The sequence below is a fragment of the Halyomorpha halys genome, unplaced genomic scaffold (genome assembly GCF_000696795.3).
Source record: "Halyomorpha halys isolate HHAL.00 unplaced genomic scaffold, Hhal_1.1 Scaffold1571.1, whole genome shotgun sequence".
NCBI classification, from domain to species: domain Eukaryota; kingdom Metazoa; phylum Arthropoda; class Insecta; order Hemiptera; family Pentatomidae; genus Halyomorpha; species Halyomorpha halys.
In genome coordinates, this window is record NW_027105204.1 from 131,383 (window position 1) to 143,613 (window position 12,231).

General features: G+C 29.2%; 1 protein-coding gene across 2 annotated transcripts in view; it reads left to right on the top strand.

Moving 5' to 3' along the window:
• The window catches only part of LOC106690080 (frizzled-2), a 71,859-nt gene that overhangs the window by 34,694 nt on the left and 24,934 nt on the right, over window positions 1–12,231 (top strand). The window contains exon 1 of one of the 2 annotated variants that reach the window (XM_014435363.2): window positions 1,113–1,212. The exons of the other annotated variant lie outside the window; for it this stretch is intronic. The gene's annotated coding sequence lies outside the window, so the exon portion shown is untranslated. Of the gene's footprint in view, window positions 1–1,112; window positions 1,213–12,231 lie in introns of those variants that run through there. 2 annotated transcript variants of the gene reach the window in all.

A 12,231-nucleotide genomic window follows, 5' to 3' on the forward strand; every position in this document is an offset into this window, starting at 1 on the left:
AAATAATGGAAACTTTTGTAATAGATTGTCCCTGAAGATGGCCGAATTGGCCGAAACGTTGGACATGTGAATGAAATAAATGTTTTGAGACTATAATTTGGATAGTGTTGTTGAATTATTTAGTAAAAAATTGCCAGTCTCAAGAAAGAAATTTAAAGATTATAAATAGATAATTTTTATTTTACCTTGAAATCATTTTCTAATAATATGTAGAACAATCTTTGAAAAAAAAAATTACTTATTCCGAGCTACATTGTAAATTTAGCTAAAACTAGGAATATGCATAAAAATAGCAGCGCTTAAAAGACTACTTTTTTTCCCCCCACTGCATACAATTATAATTACAGTGGAATCTCACTTATCCGGACCCTCCCATAAAAAATGCATTTAGTACATATATCTTTCAATAAAGCCGTATTATCAAGAACTTGCAAACGAGCTGGGGCTTACATAATGTAGTTAAAAATAGCAACATTTTTTACCTAAAATAAAATCAAAGCTATGTATTAAAATTTAGACGAAAAATTTATATTTGTAAAATTGAATTATTTATAAAATTTCTTATTACAATTATTTACATATTTCTTTGCTCAATTTCTCTATCGGCAGATGTTTTTTAATTAATTTTTTTTAAACCTTTTAATCAAATTAATCTTCAGAGCGAAATTGTATTGTAGATAGATTGATTTTTTATTTTAAAAATGTAGTAATACGAATTTTTCGCTAATCCGAACTCCTAAGGGAGTTCTTAGTATTAATTTGTACTTGAAAATCAAAATTATGTATATACAATTTTATAATACTGTTCCAGTATTTCATAAAACTTTCATTGAATGAAATAATTTTTTTCGGTAATTACAAAACATTGTAATTGGTAATTATTGACTATAATCGAAGTCTCCGTCAGAAAATATATGGGTAACTGAAATTTACCATTGTTCCCCTTTCGGGGTGAAGTGAATAAACTGTCAAAGGACAGAGATGAAATATGAGGGGCCCCAAATAATCCCGAATACTAACGATTGACAGGCCTACCCACAAATCTCGCAGCAGTTAGGTCCCACGTGGGAGGGAGTACGTTCCCCACTCCCACCCCACCACCACCACTACCACCGAGTCCCACAGTCAGTGCGAGTCTTGGTGCCGTGGGGTGAGCTGTGTAGCTGGAGTAACTGCCTGTGATCTGCGTCTAACGGATATTGTAAACAAGAGGTACACTCCATATAGATTATTTAATCAATCGATTAATTAATATTATATTTAATTATTTACTGTAGGAAATAGACCGATTGAGAAATGGCATCTGATAACGTTTGGAAATCAGTAGCACAAACATCCTTATCAGAGGTCAATTCTTTCTTCTTATTAATTAGCTCGTTGATATCTACTATCTATTCTTACTAACTAGATGGTTCATGATTAAAATACGAGATGGAACTTCAACATTTCTTAGAAACTCCTGATATAGATTTTTATTAGTTTCTATAAGTTATATATAATTTCTCTGTATATATGTGTATTTATATATATATCCATATATATATATATATATATATATATGTTCGTTTCCTTAGAAAATAACTTACTTCAAACTAAGTAATTTCATAAATGTTTATTCATCAATTTAGCCTTAGTAATTATATCATTATATACTACTATTATACCACTGTATAAATGAAACAAATACAAATTTTTAACAGAATAGATGCCAAAACTTAACACTAATACCGGTGATTCATTTAGACAAGTTACATTTCGTCACTATTTTTTATAAATACCCCGTTTATGCTATGAAACGTCTTGGTTAATTTCCATTTGAACTCATTTCCTAACCTTAACATAATAAAAACTGAAAAAAATTAATAACATTTTTAGATTCTAAATATCGTAAGCTGTTCATTAGTCCGAAATAAAAAAATATTTTATTTTCATAAAAATCAACACATCTTTGTTTGAGACATTTCGTCTCAACCATCGTTTGGTATGGAACATATATATTTTTTATATTTTTTTTTTCCCTCTCATAATTTATTTTAGGTTGACCGATAACCTATAATTTCTTCATATAAAACTATAATTTTTCAAATACTTTTTGTTGACATAACTTGTTTTAACAACCGTTATGCTATTCTTATTTCGTTCTAATAAAGGATTTTGTTAATATATTCATATAATCACAATAATGGAAATTGGTATTGGCCGCTAAGAATGCATTCATGACTCAACGGCAGTAGCTTGAATGAGTTCTTAAGTGACAAGCGACACCTTACTCCGCTTAGGCTGATTGAATGTCTTTCACAAGGGAAAAAAGTTTATAAATAACTGAATTTAAAATATTAGTATCGAATTTTAAATGTTAATTATTGTCGTACACACTTATATTTTTAATTGATAAAATATTATGTAAAATGAGGAGGCTAGAAGCAAAGACCTACAAATTTACTCTGCAGTATCTGGTTGATATAATCATCATAGGTAACTATCATGGTTAATTCCACAATTTTGTTTATACTGAAATTTAAATTTAGTTCAGATACAAAAAAAAATGAGCATAATTGTCAATTTATACCCATCCCTTCACTTTTGACCTCCGCAACTGTAATAATCTGAAGACTTCTATTAATTTATTAATTTTAACATTGCATGATTAGAAATAACAAAAATTCTTAATTCTTATGTAACTAAAAACCTGTTTTAATTTCATTTATATCTCACCGTTCTCTCTTTAAAATTATCTTGCTTTTATTTGATTTCTGTGGTGTTTTCAGTTTTTAGAGAGGTTGACCATTTTATACCGTGTGTTTTTAACTAAACATTTCTTCGATTAAAAGAGAATTCTAAAAAATTACTTTCAAATTATATATAAAATGTGTAATTTATACTAGTATAATATAACATATTGTATCTATATATTATATTTATAACACAGTAAATGCACAATAACCACTATAACCCCCTCCTTACTTCTTATTACTTTTAATTGGATAATGAGGCAATAATAAAAAGTATTAAATTAATATTTATTAATACTATTACATTAATATAATATAAAATTAGTTTTATAATTCATCTTGTTTTCTCTCAATAGATTAAATACGGCCTAAACAAAGATCAAAATTAAATGAAATACAAAATATTTTAGCTTAATAACTGTGTAAGCTAGCAGTGTAATTAACTCAAAACTTTAATTTGTTAATCTATTTATTGTTTATTCAGATACTCTGAAGAAACGTATATTTCCCAAACATATATTTATAAATTTCTGAGGAATGAATATTTATATGTCGATGATTTTTCGCAAATGCAACTCCGGCTTGAGTAATACATATAAAAATTAATAATAAATAGAAAATCTAAAGTTTTTAGTAGTATAATTTTTCGGCTCCGACGTGCGAAATTAATGATTATTCGAACAGTCTTCTAAAAGATTCTATCTCCCTATCTTAACGTATTCATGCGCATGTCAGGTGTTGACTAAACACAAAACAATTATTTCACTTCCGCTAGACCTCGACATCATTAATCCCCCGCGAAACGGGCCCGTAATGATCAAGCCGAGACGAAGTAATGTATGTAAATCCTAATCGATTCAGGAGTGGCATCGATAATAAACACAAAGAGGTATAATTTATACGTCTAATGACGACTGTCAGGGACGAGACTGTGAGTGTGTACAAACATTTGTCAGATGGTTTGGCTCCTGACCAATCATTAATCAGCTAGCATACGACAGACGGTTATAAAAACCCAGTTGGTTGGTCCGTTTAACGGGGTCCCACAAATCACAAGGTTTGACGTCGTCGCTACCTACCGTCCCGCTTCCTTACTAACAAGAGGACAATCTTCCAGCTTTGGGTTCGACAAATACACTACTATAACAGAAAAATTAAGGAAGCAATTTAATAATAGGAAATAAATTCTTTAAAAAGACAATAAGTACCTTTATAAACAAAACATGTATTCCCTATTGAACATTATAAAAACTATTCACCTATTTTTAACAAATCTAGAAAAATTAACAAGTCGTTTCAACCTCTAAAGTAAAAAAAAAAAATTCATATCATGAATGGACATTAAGAATGGAAAAATGTATTAGAAGCAAAAAAGTAGAGAACATATCACCAATAAAATAAAATTTAAATCATTCTAGAGACATTTCACAAGAATTCTTGAAGTAAGAAAAAATACATTGTTACCTTAAAAAAAGGTTATCTTTAGAAAAATCCTTTAATTTTTTTTTGCAACGCAAATAGTATGAAAAGCGTATTCTTGATTTTTTATTTTTATTAATTTACTAATCGCTAGTCCATAAACATGCAAGCGAAAATACTATTAAAGTACGTATTATAATTTTACTATACTTACCATGTTTAGTTATTCTAGAATTTTCACTTTTAGCTCTGAAGAAAGTTTACACCCTAGGTCGAAATGGCATCATACATAAAGATTATTAAAAACTTATACCCTAGAAGTCTCCCAGACTGCACCTCGAACCATCATCTTTTAGATTTTATTAATCAATATATCTCGATAATAACGAAAATATTATTGTATAATTATTCGAATAATGTAAAAGGATGTAAATTATAATTTTGAGTCGTTGAAGCTTGTTTTATATTCACTATTAATAAGATACATAATCAAAGGTTCCTAAAACACAACGTCATGTGCTCCTCGTCCGGGTTAATAAAATATCATCACCTCTGTTTTAGTGTTATTTATTTTTTTTTTTTTAATTTAAATTGCACCATGTTTTAGAATCTACAGCTATATTTTTTCTGATGTAAAGAGTACTAAAAAATTCAAAGTTCTACTGAGCATTGAGGAAATAAATAAGATATATACTCATTTTATTCCCTCTCAGTGGTTTTCAATTATACTTTGAGTTACTATTTCTACTTAAAGTCAAACAATTGCTATTTTAAAGTATTTTATGATAACATAGAAGACAAGGAAACAAACAATAATATAATGTGTCTGTTGTTTGGTTATTCTACGAGCTATCATTACACGCATCAATCCCAACTAGATAGACCCCAGTTGACCATAGGTCCAACTTATATGCCTCCCACTATATAATCTGAGGACAAACTCCCTCATTATCGAATATCGCTGGGTTGAGTAGTGAACGAGTTTGATCCTTCAAGGATAAAAGGTCCTTTTTTAATTTTTTTTTTTTTTTATTCTTTTGTTCTCCTCCCGTTTTTTAGGTCTGCTGTTTCTGTAGGTATTGTATTTCACCCGCTGAGTCAACACAGAGGTGTAGGTAACAATGATCCTTCGAGCAGGTGTCGCGTCGCCTAAGAATATAAACAAACCGATGCATCAGGGAAAGCTTTTATTATAACGATATTTTGAATCAAAATTATTTATTGTAACTATAATAAAGAAATATTTTTTTAATATCTAACAACTCCATTTAGAGCTGTATCTTGTATTCTAAAATTAAAAAAAAAAATTTTCATACAAAAATAATAATTTTATTTCAATTAAACTCCACTCAAATCTGACTTGATCGCCTAGGAAAACCAACAACGAAATATCACTGCATGAAAATAATCTTCAAGGTTAAACTAAATATATCATAACGCATAAAGATTCGTAAATTATTATTTATATATTATACGAAAATTTATCTAATTTTCTAAATGTTGGGATATTTGAATCAGCTTTTATAGCAACATACAGAATTATTGAACTAATATCGTAATCTATGTTATTTAGGAATTTTATAATTAAACCCTTTATTGTATAATTTCTTTAAATGACTCATTATACAACATTTCGAGCAATTGCGCCTATTTTCAAGTTCTATTGTACAAAAAGCATTTATGCAACCTTTTTTAAGTGCATAATTACATTTTAATTAATTATATCACTTCAAATAACCACTACATTATTATTTTTCCATAATTTCATTTTTGATACATGAGAATCCACTAGATTCGCATATTAAATTTATTAAACAAATTAATCAAAACTTTTTTAGTTACTGAATGCATAGTTTTTAAAATAGTCCTTAGTAACCACGAATTAACAATTGTATTGCTTCCATCCCTTTAAATATGTCATCACTACCTGAGCTAACCACAATACCAAAGCCATTTTTGACATACTACTTTTCCCGTTCTCCCTTGAAATAAGAACCTCTGGACAATAATCGTCCAATCACAGTTAATTGATTAATTTTATTTTTTTACAAGAAAAACCTAAATTTAGTATGCAATTGTCTAACACAACTAGCTATTAGTGGGTTCTTCAAACAAGTGACATAACTATGTAAATTTAATTCTCGAAGATTGACGACGCGAAACAGTTTAACTATCATGCTACACGCAAGCACTTATCTCCCAGTCAGCCCAGACAAGAAGCAGTCCTATAAGTAAAATATATCCTAGAGATGTTTTCGATCGTATAAGAACGCCCTATAAGAGAGAGTATTAGTAAAATAAGATCGGACTGTGGGCTAACCCTTGTAAGACCCCCGAGATAAATATTTCATAATTAAAACATACTCATTAGAGTGAAGACAGGTTGATTGGAGATAAAAAATGAGAATAGGCCCCCCAAGCTCTTTGTGCGGGCAGGGGGCGTGGCTGAGGAGATTATAGAAAATTACAGGCTTCGGAACCCCCTCTTCTCTGGATGTTTGCTTTAGTGGCTCCATTAACTCAGATCACATCCTATAGCCGCTGGACCGATTATTAAAGCAGTTTGTCTTATATTCTGAATTAATATCAACAGGATTAAAATATTTATCAGCATCGGTATTTGTTTTATAACTCGTGGGTAATGACTAGGTATACATAGTTTTTTATAAACGATGACAAATCAGATATTAAGTATCAGGTGAATGATTTACTTTCGAGTAAAGAGTGGTCAGGGTTGCTTAACATTTTTTAATAACTTAATTGAAATGTAAATTTATATAGTCTGAAGAATATGCCTATACAGATTTATGATCATAGGTGAACAACGAGAGGTTGTTGTTTGCAAAGCCCGAAAACGATTGTAAAGGAAAATCTTCAAAACTGAGAAATCTATTTTAGGAAATAATTATTGTTATATTATAATAATTAAGTGAGCTAGCCGACTATTAGCCGAAGTATCAAAAGTCAACAAACTACTTGGCTTCCTCTTTTCAATTTCCAATCAAAAATAAAATTAAAAAAACATCAAATTATTTAAACTGTTTTTTGAAGTTTATTTTCTTATTATCCTTCAATTTTTATTGTAAAACAATTTTTTTTTTATGTCATTCAGTAAGAAAGATTTCAAATTCGTTTCAGCTTTTTAACTAATTATATGGAATTTTTATTGCAGTGTTTTATTAAAATGTAAAGAACAGTTTAATTAACAATAATTTTTTCTATTAGACGTTGAATTTTTAATTTCATATATTAGTTATTTTATTTTTGGGAATTCTTAAAATAAAAAATCATATAGAAAGGTCTCCGTTAAAGAAACTTAGCCAGGAATTGTTGATATTTAGAAATAAAGAGTAAATCTATTATTTAAAAAAAGTGAGGTAGTCTAAAGTCCAACTAATGTTTTTCTTTTTCCATTCTTGCATTGTGTTCCATAATTTTAAAAGGTTGAACTGCACATAAAAATATTTCCATGTATGCATCCTTATTCATAATTGAAATTTAAAGGAAATATAAACTAACCAAAGTTTCCCTTCGATGTTATGAGCATCAATCAGTAGTTCAAACAACCATATTGTGATAACTAACTGCGTAATTGTCTTTACTAAACAAATTAAAACTCAAACCGATTGATGGTGAATGCATTTTATCATAAGTGGTACTCGAGTTGCTAAACCAGTTCAAGTGAAATTCTGATTTAATTAAACAAAAGAAAAACTTCAGTGATAAATTTAAGAATAGAAACCTTTTTTCTTATATTAAGATAATACAATGATAAGTGATATAAAACAATGAATTTTGCATTTTCACAATTAATTCTTAAATACACACGAAAAAAAATTTCAACATTTCATGATAATCATAATGAATTTATTTTTTTGAATTCAATACCTATTGCAGTAACAATGGTACCAAAGAGAAGTAAAAAAAAAATTAACAGTCTATAAAAGATTATTTAAAAGACAGAAGTTCTAAACTTATTAAGTTTTAAATTATTTTTTGGAGGTCTTAAGTCCAGCTTCCAACTAACTATACGTGTATTATAGTTATATTAACTACTTTGGAACAGCATTGTCCATGACATCAAAGGATACTTGAAACATATGTAATTACTAACTGAAAGTTATTAACATAGATTTGAATAATACTTTTTCATCTTATTAGGAAAATAGCTACCTATTTATATATACCTTGAAATGGTTGACAATATTACATAAAAAAATATTATCACGGTTAATAACTTGTAAATATTACTTGTTAATTGCATGGCAAATATATATAGGTTGTACATTAATTACTAAATTCAATAATATATATTATTATATTCCTAATCAATGATTTATTAACGAAATAATCATATAACGGTTCATTATTAAACCTTCCAGCATACCACAGGCGTGAATACACCGTTATAAAACGAACACGGTGAATTTCCTAAAACGGTACCTACTCGAAAATACTAAACGAAAAAGCTTGCGTTTCAAGATAAATAAGGACAAAAATAAAACAGCTTTCGTCAAGAACCCTTTACACGATTCCCCACTAACAAGGAGTTATCTTCAATCTTTATAGCTGATTTATTTCACTCATTTCTTCCTATAAAAGGTTATAAATCTCTCCACTTCCGCCCATTTAAATAATAAATAATCGGTTACTAAAAAATGTTTATGTTCCTTAATAATTAAATTTTATATTTCTTTAACTATTTTCGTTAGTAATATTTTCGAGATTCCATTTATTTTATATTTCATTGCTTTTTAATACTATCAGAAATTAGCTTCATTATCTATTCTTAATAGTTAATAATACTTCAGTAATTATGTTATTATCTATTTTCTTCATCTTCGAAAATATGTCAATGGATCACTTTTACCTCGACTAAATGAAAAAATTTTGCATAATCGATAACATGGTTCAAACTAATTAACCATTAAAGTGACCAAGAACTTGAATGCTCGTTACCCATTGAGCACGGCAGTTCTTGCTGACTAAATTGTTGGCTTTTCATTATTGCTTCGTGTTTTCCCCGTTTTTACCCGATACAAACCCCATCTATAGCAATACGTTTGTATGCCCAATTTTAAATAATAAACTCAATATTATATAACAAATCACAGATAAAAAACATAGCTAATTATCGCCATTGGCCGACAAAGAGATTATAAGCTATCGACTCAGACATTATCGATCGCAACAACTTCACTCCTGGGACAATGTAGAGGACGGAGGACACCACCTGTGCGTGCCGCGTGGCCCCCCCGCGCTGGGATGCCGTCCCCATGGCAACACCCCGGCCCCATGTAAATCAATTCCATTCCACCAACGTCCCCCAGGAATCTATCCCCTCTGCTCCCGATGACTTCAAAAGAGGCTTTCTGCCACCTCTGCCAATTCAGACAAATTAACCACCGAGGCAATCGAACTCGGCGCGACAGCGATAAACCGAGCCCTTCCTTGGTCGTTAAAGGGCAATAAGCGAGTTCCTCACACAAGCATAATCACTTAATAGATTCTTCTCATGTAAATACTTGTTATTTTTAATAAATAAAATATTTAGGCAAAAAATTTTTATTTTTTTAAACATACTTATCTTGTGAATACTTTTCTTAGACCCTGCTAGACTAAATATATCCCAATTCTGGAAAAATTTCTTGCATTTAATAAACTTAAAGAATTGTAGACGAATTATGTATATTTGCCTCCTGATTCACCAAAAGTGTTGTGTAGAATTAAATTTTTTGGCTTATGTAATTTAGATATGATAAAATACCTCATAAACAATAAAAAAGTTCATATAGACATGACTTCACAGAGAAAAGCTCAAATTCTATTTTTGTGTTTCGTATTTTAAGCTCACAGTTTTGATTGGATAGGAACTGATCGTTCAAAAAATATTAATGGTAAGTAATTCTAGAATGCAGCATAGTAAATTCGACAAATTTTCCTGAGAAAAAAGTAGAATTTATTATTGTTTTGATCTTTAAGCGTCCATTGCAAACATATTAAAGTTACTACTTCATACCGCGTTGTATAGCTCCAAAAAATTGTTTGTCAAATATTAAACTTAATATTTTATACTTGAAAACCTCAAGACGTTGTTCTTTTAAAATAATTCATGTTTCAGTAGTAAACAACAGAAAGGATAAAAGTTTTGAAAATTCTACCCTCAAATTTATATTTTTATAATACAAATAAACTTTGAATGTCAGATATAACTTCCTTTAGCTTTAGTTTATGTCTCAAGTCCCTTTCTTATAACAATTAGACTTAGAAGGAAGATCATGTCTTGATATCTTTCTATTTTCTCCTTAAATTATTTTTGCCTTACATAAGGAGGTTAATTTCTCTCCATTTCAAAGATGTTCTGGATTCAAACGGGAAACGTTTAACCATTTGTGCTTAATACTCTCCTTAAAGTTGAGATACTGCTGGAGTACGGTGAGGGAGAGAAGTGATAGTGATAGTCGCTAATAAGTCCACAAACAGCTGGGAACCGTGCTCTATTGTCTCGGCTGGTTAGGCTTCCGCTGGTGTTCCTCCCAGGTATAATAAGGCTATCCTGAAGGAATAAACTGTGCGGGCTTTGATCCAAGTAACTGTGTATTACCTCTACCATATAACTATAATATCATAAATAAATTGATGTCATGTCCCAATTATCATTAAGTTTCAGTAAATAATAAAATTTAATGAGTTTGAGTGCAAATTACACAACAGAAATTGTTTGCTGCATCTCCGCTATTGGTCCAACAAGACTTAGTTGGCCTTTTGCCAAATCCGTATAATACTTAGGAGCCAGGTTAGACGACAAACTTTTATTTAATCAGCATATTAATTTAAAATAAGAAAACTAAAGAAAAATAATGTTTCAATATTTTTTATAAAAAACAAAACCATCCCCCCAAAAAACAAATTGATACTCTATAAATCAGTAATAAGACCTATCATAACATATACATACGCTTGACCCATATGGAAGTTCAAAAATAAATGTCTAATAATTCTAAGTAACTATTCATATTACAAAGGAATAACTACAAGAATACATTTATTTAATTTTAAAACTGTTTTTCAATTTGTTTTCATGGTTTATTTATTATTAGGAAAATTAATTTACACGCTTAATTTAATTCCTTGTCTTCTATGTTATTATTTAATTTAATAACACCAAGGATGTTCTGAGAGTTATTCCCAAAACAAATAGTTAAGTGAAATAATTTCCATGGTAACCTGCCTAAATAGTTTTTAAAACAAAGTTTTATTTTTTAAATTCCAATTTGCCACTTTAGGCTAATAATGGGACGATTTCGATAATTTTATTTTATTATTTTTTTTTTTTTTGTTCTTAAGTTTTTGAATCTCTAAATGTCAGCTAAAAAAAGTTGATTCTACGTTCATATGTTGAAACATAATACTTTGTAATTTTCTTTCTTTGATGGATTACCAAAATTTATAATGAAATAGAAATTTTAAACTCTTTCTATTATTTTCTCAATCTAATTTCTCCCAACCCTTAACAGAAAAATTACCTATACACAAAACGCGAAAAAAATTATCAAACGTTTGTACGAAAATAATTATTTCTTTTCCGAACTTATATATGTTTCAACACCACCATATATAGTTAAAAATAGAATTTTAAATATTAGGAAAAGCTTCCTTCTATAAATCAAAACTACAGGTATTCAAATTTACTAATCCTCTTACCTGACATTAATCTCCTCCAGAGGTCAGCTGCCCATACAATGAACGGAAGGTGGTTGACACGTTGAGTTGAGTGGTAAAATCTGGTACCTCCCCATTGTTCTGAAAGAAAATGAAAAAAAAAAATAACTATTTTATATTATTCATAGTAATATATATTTATCTATCTATGAATTAACAATATTAATAAATGAGAGGGGGGGGGACTATGTCTAGATACGGACCTCGAAATTATCATTGATACTTTTTTTTTAGAAATAATTTATAATTTAATTTTAAAAAAAGTTTCTATGATCAATGTTATTAATAATTTATTTTAATGGAAAAACAATAGCGGTACATTATTAACCACTTCGTTTTATTGGTATTAAACAACTAT